This window comes from Pseudopipra pipra, chromosome W (genome assembly GCF_036250125.1).
Source record: "Pseudopipra pipra isolate bDixPip1 chromosome W, bDixPip1.hap1, whole genome shotgun sequence".
NCBI classification, from domain to species: Eukaryota; Metazoa; Chordata; class Aves; order Passeriformes; family Pipridae; genus Pseudopipra; species Pseudopipra pipra.
Genome location: NC_087580.1, coordinates 6,339,437 through 6,344,870, shown reverse-complemented (window position 1 = coordinate 6,344,870; position 5,434 = coordinate 6,339,437). Strand labels below are relative to the sequence as shown.

Genomic DNA, 5,434 nt, shown 5'->3' with positions numbered 1-5,434 from the left:
ACAGCTGTAGCAGGGCTGTTACTGGAGCATCATGCCAAGAGTGATGCTCAGAACCAGGTAACCTTGGCACGTGGCTAAAGCTGCTCTTTCCAACAGCTGCAGAGCTTGTCTGTGTCTTTCTAATGGGGATTCTTTCTCCTTTTAGTGGGGATTTACCCCCTTGAAACTTGCAGCCTTGCAACAGCACAAGGAGATTCTGGAGTGCCTTGTGAACAAAGCAGCTGACAGGCCTGCTCAAGGCCAGGGGGAAAGGTGAGGGCTTTGTCAAAACAGCCCCCGGGTGTTCTGGGTAGTCTGCAAGTGTGACCCAGACGAGGGGCGTGGCAATGAGCTGGGAAAAAGAAGGAGCAGCCCCGTGGAAGCAGTTCCCCGTGGGACTGGTGAATGCAGGTCTGCCCTTGGCTGCTCTCGTACCTCAGGGGCTCTCGTCCTTTGCCCGCTGAGGTCTGCAAGAAAGCCTTGTCTGTGGTGCCCTCCCCACACCCAGAGCCAGAGCCCCGGGGAAACTTGCCAGTAGCTCAGCAGCGTGGCTGCTCTGCAGGCCAGGGGGGTTTGAGGCACGGCAGAGTTGGGGCGTTCAGTGCTCTGAAGGGAAGCGTTGGGGGAAAGAGAAGCAACACTGTCCCAGGGGACACGAGGGGCTCCGAGCACAGAAGGAGAAAACTTCCTGCCATGGAGATGGTCAGGGGGTCGAAGGGCTTGCCCTGGGAGTTTGTGCAGCCGCATCTGGGGGGACTTTGAAGAGCAGTGCAAGGAGCCCTGAACAGCATGGCCTGAGCTGGTAGTTGAGGCTGCTTTAGGGAGGCCCCTTGGAAGAGAAATTCTCCAATGCTTCCATGGACTTGGCTTTGCTTTCCCGGAGCTTGTAGGAAAGGGGGGAAGAGCTGTTTTGGGAGCAAGCAGGGGAAAAATGGTGCAGGATCAGACATGTTTCCCATGAAATTTTGCATGCTTTAGGAGTGCTCTTGTGGTTCCTGGAAGCCATGGGGCTCACCTGGAGGAAGATAATCTGCGCTTGCAGGAGGAGCTGGACAGGGCTGACACGGAGGTATGGAAAGCCTGTCCCCACAGGGAGAAACTGGGGGTGCCTGTTGCTTCCTATCCATCCTGAAAATGGACAAACCAGTGCTCATTGTGTTCATTGGGGAGTAGAAGTGAAGCTTTGAGAGGACTTGAATGGATTGCAGTTCTTTGGGCAGAGGGGATGCACACAGACATGCAGCACCTGAGTTCTTCAGCAGCAGCTGGCTCCTCTCTGGAAAAGCTCCCCTGACAACTGTGGATTCTTCCCGTGATTTTACAGCTGCAGGAGGAGGAAGAAAAGCATCTTCAGTCTGAGCATTGTGTTCCTGACTTGAAGACTGCCTTGGATGCCAAGACAAGAGAGGCAATAACTTCCTCCCAGGAACTGCAGGACCTCCTGGAAGAAGACGTGCAACAGTAAGAGAGTAACCCAGTGAAGCGAGGGGTCTGTGGCTTTGGGGGATTGGGTGGAAACAGGGGGAGAGTCAGTGGGATTTTGAAGGACACTTCTGCTGTGGCTTCTGTTCCTTAGCACAGTTTGTCTGGCATTGGGTTTTCTGGTAATAAGAGCTGTATTTCTTCTTAAGCTTTGCCAGTGAGAACAGCAGATTGGAAGCCACTGTCCAGCAGCCAAGCGAGAGCGTTGAAGCCCTTCCGAGAGCCCTGCAAGCCTCTGCCTCAGTAAGCTGGTGCTAAATTTGCCTTTCTGTGACTCTTGAGCCTAGTTGCCTATTTCTGTGGGGCAATTGCCAGATGAAGTTTTCCTGGAGAGCCTGGGGAGCTCAGTTTCTGCCTTCTCCTCAGCAGAGGCTGCTCAGAAAGCAGCCTGGTCCTTTCCCCGGCTGCTACAAAAGCCCTGAGGGTATTTGGTGTGCTGGACACTGGAGGAATTCTTAGATTCTAAATGAGGAGTTTCATCATGAGCTCCAAGGGACCCAGAAGTATTGTTGCCAGAAGTGTCTCCCAAATTCTTAAGTAGGTGTAAAGTTTCTTCTTTCTGTGGGGGAATCTTTCAAGTGTTTCCTAGGCTGGTTTCCAGTAGATGATAAATACAGTTGCCATGGCCACCCCCTTGAGAGATTTTCCCAGAATTCACTGCCTTTAGACCATGCTGAGTTTTCTTTTCTTTTTTTTTTCTGTGTCCAGGGTGGTGAACTTTCCCAGCAGCTGGACATGGAGCCTGGAACAGGCATGCAGCTCGAGGCCCTAAACCAGGCTTTGCAAGAAGAGCTGTCCACTCTGCTTGGGAAGTGTGAACAACTGGAGAAGAGCAAATGTCAGCTGCAAGAAGAGGTGACAAAACTCCACCACCATTTGGAGGCTTTGGTGCTGGATGGCAGCCAAAGAGAACAGTGTACAGGAGAGGTGGCAGAAGGAGCTGACCAGGAAAGAAGTCCAAAGCTACAAGAGGTCAGCCTCGTTTTGCAAGTAAGTGAATTTCTCCCCAATGTCCACAGGCTCTTCATTAGGAGCTTTGAAGCAGAGTGCTCATTTGGGCTTCTTTCCCACTGCAAAGAATTGTTTGCCCTGGTAGCTCCTGGGTTGTGCCTTGATTGCTGCTGGGAGTGAGGAGGCAGAGCCGCCTCTCTGAGTAAGGCTGGGCCCTTGAAAGTGGGTGTGTGCAATTTTGTGCTGGGCAGAGCTCTCTTTTTCTTGTGGTGGTTGAAGGTGCACTGTCTCCTTCAGGCACAGGCAGCCCACCAGGCCCCACTAGGACAAACTGAAGACAGTCATTGTGTTTCCATGAGAATCCAGTTGGAAGAAAGGATTAGAAATCTGGAAAGTGAATTGGAGAGGATCAAAAACACCCAACAAGAGAGTGCTTCTCGTAAAGAAGCAACTCAGGGAGGGATGGAAATGTACAAAGAGCTGTATGTGGAGGAAGTGAAAACCAGAAGATGCCTTGCCAAGAAACTGGAAAGGTAAGTCCATGCTTGTTTGGAGAGGTAATAAGAGACTCCTTTTTCTTCCTGCATTTTCCTTGGGAATCCATCTTCTCCATCTGGCCAGCATTATTGCCCTCCATTGACCAACAGGGTCTGATGGAGTTGCCAAGACACTCTCCTTGATGTTTGAAAAGTCGTGGCAGTCAGGGGAAGTCCCAGGTGAGGGGAAAAAGGGAACCCCACTGTGCCCATCTTTGAAAGGGGTAGAAAGGAGGGCCCTGGGAACTGCCAACCTGTCAGCCTGCCCTCTGTGCCTGGGGAGGTGATGGAAAAGATCCTTCTAGAAGCTCTGTCAAGGCACGTGGATGACAGGGAGGTGATTGGAAGCACCAGCACAGCTTCGCCAAGGGCAAGTCCTGCTTGACCGACCTGGTGGCCTTCTAAGATGGAGTGACTGCCTCAGTGGACAAGGGCTACCCATGTCATCTCCCTGTCATTCTGGAAAGCCTTTGACACAGTCCCCCACAACATCCTTCTCTCCAAAGTGGAGAGAGACAGATTGGATGTGTGGACTGTTAGATGGATAAGAAATTGGGTGAACAGTCCCATGCAGAGGTGGTGATCAATGGCTCAGAGTGCTGAGGGCCATCAGTGCCGAGTGGTGTCCCTCAGGGGTCTGGACTGGGCCCAGTGTTCTTTAATGTCTTCACTAATGATCCAGAGGAAGGGCTGGAGTGCGCCCTCAGCAAATTTGCAGCTGCCACCAAGCTGAGGGGTGTGGTTGACACAGCTGATGCCATCCAGAGGGCCCTGGACCAGCTGGAGAAGTGGGCCCATGGCAATCTGCTGATGGTTTACCAAGAGCCAGTGCAAGCTGCTGGCCGTGGCTCAGGGCAGCCCCTGTATCAGTGCAGGCTGGGGGATGAAGAGGGGCAGAGCAGCCCTGCCGAGAAGCCCTTGGGCTGGAGGAGAGGCCGGACATGAGCCGGCGATGTGCGCTCGCAGCCCAGAGAGCCAATTGTGTCCTGGGCTGCGTCCAAGGCAGCGTGGCCAGCGGGTGGAGGGAGGGCATTCTGCCTCTGCTCTGCCCTTGGGAGAGCCCAGCTGGAGTGCTGCATCCAGCTCTGGGCTCCTCAGCACAGCAAGGACCTCCAGCTGTTGGACTGAGCCCAGAGGAGGCCACCAAGGTGCTTGGAAAGATGGAGCACCTCTGCTAGGAGGAAAGGCTGGGACAATTGCAACCCTTCAGCCTGGAAAAGAGAAGGCTTTGGGGTGACCTAATTGTGGCCTTTTGGGGTGAGAAGGGAGCCCACAAGAAGGATGAAGAGAGTGCATTTAAAAGAGCAGGTAGTGAGAGGACAAGGGGGAATGGCTTCAAATGGAAAGAGAGTAGGTTTAGATTTGATCCTGGGAAGAAATTGGTTGCTGTGAGGGTGGTGAGGAACTGCAACCGGTTGCCCAGAGAAGCTGTGGATGCCCCATGGCTGGAAGTGTTCAAGGCCAGGTTGGATGGGGTTGTGAACAAGCTGGTCTGGTGGAAGGTGTCCCTGCCCACAGCAGGAGGCTTGGAACTGGATGATCTTTAAGGTCCCTGCCAAGCCAAGCCATTCTAGGCTTGGATGCTGTCTGTGCTGTTTCTGTGAGACCGTGGGGGAAAGGCTGGTTCTTCCTGTGTTTCATGGGTTTCTTCACTAATTTGCTGTGCAGGCTGGAAAAGCTTCTGAGGATAGAGAGGAGGCAACTCCGGGTTAATGAAGAGAAAGGAAGTCAGTCCCAGCTGGAAGAAATGAAGAGGAGATATTCTGAAAAGGTCAAGGAAGTTGATAGATTCCAAAGAGAGGTGAGCTGCTCTATGGGTGGGGCTCTTTGGTTGTGGTGTTCCTTCTTTTGAAAGCTGGGAGATGCTTTCCCTCTATTTCTTGTCATGTGGATGTTTTTATTCGCTTGGCTGCATTTTGGATGTGATGGGCTTTTCCTAATGCTCCTCCTGCTGTTCCAGTGGGAGATGACTCGAACTAATCCGGGGTAGTTCTCCTTGTGGGGAAAGATGCAAATGTTGAGGGCAAAGCAGTAGGTGTAAGGGCTGATGGAGGCCAGACTGTCCTGCAGAGGAGGGGCAAGCCAGGAGTGGCAGCCAGCCTGGCAGGGTGCGTGAGCTGAGGGGCCAGGGAGCCGTCCCACAGGCCCTGAGCAAGAAGAGCAGAACAGGTCCCCTGAGAGTGAGCGGGGTCAGCCAAGAGTGCAGATCCCCTGGCTGGGCCTGAGGGATGGGCAGGTCCTTGCAGGACATCACGTGCATGGGCTGAGAGCAGTGGGGCCCAGCTGAGGCCTGGCTGCAGCTTGAGGGAGGCTGTGACAGCGTCCTCTGGGTGTGCCAGATGAATTGCTGCCCTGGCAGAGAGGGGAGGAACAGCACTGTCACTGGCAGGGCACCATCAGCCCCTGAGCCCTGTCTCAGGCACGAGCTGAGCAGGAGGCACTTGAGGTTTTGCTTTTCTCCACAGTCTTGTTGCTGCCCAGGGCCC

The 5,434-nt window shown here is 53.7% G+C and overlaps 1 long non-coding RNA gene across 1 annotated transcript; it reads left to right on the top strand.

Moving 5' to 3' along the window:
* The first annotated feature begins 1,615 nt into the window (after positions 1–1,615).
* Positions 1,616–4,648, top strand: LOC135405160 (uncharacterized). The gene is made up of 4 exons (XR_010425765.1): positions 1,616–1,704; positions 2,170–2,451; positions 2,710–2,945; positions 4,617–4,648. It is a non-coding gene; the product is annotated as an uncharacterized LOC135405160 (long non-coding RNA).
* The last annotated feature ends 786 nt before the right edge of the window (positions 4,649–5,434 follow it).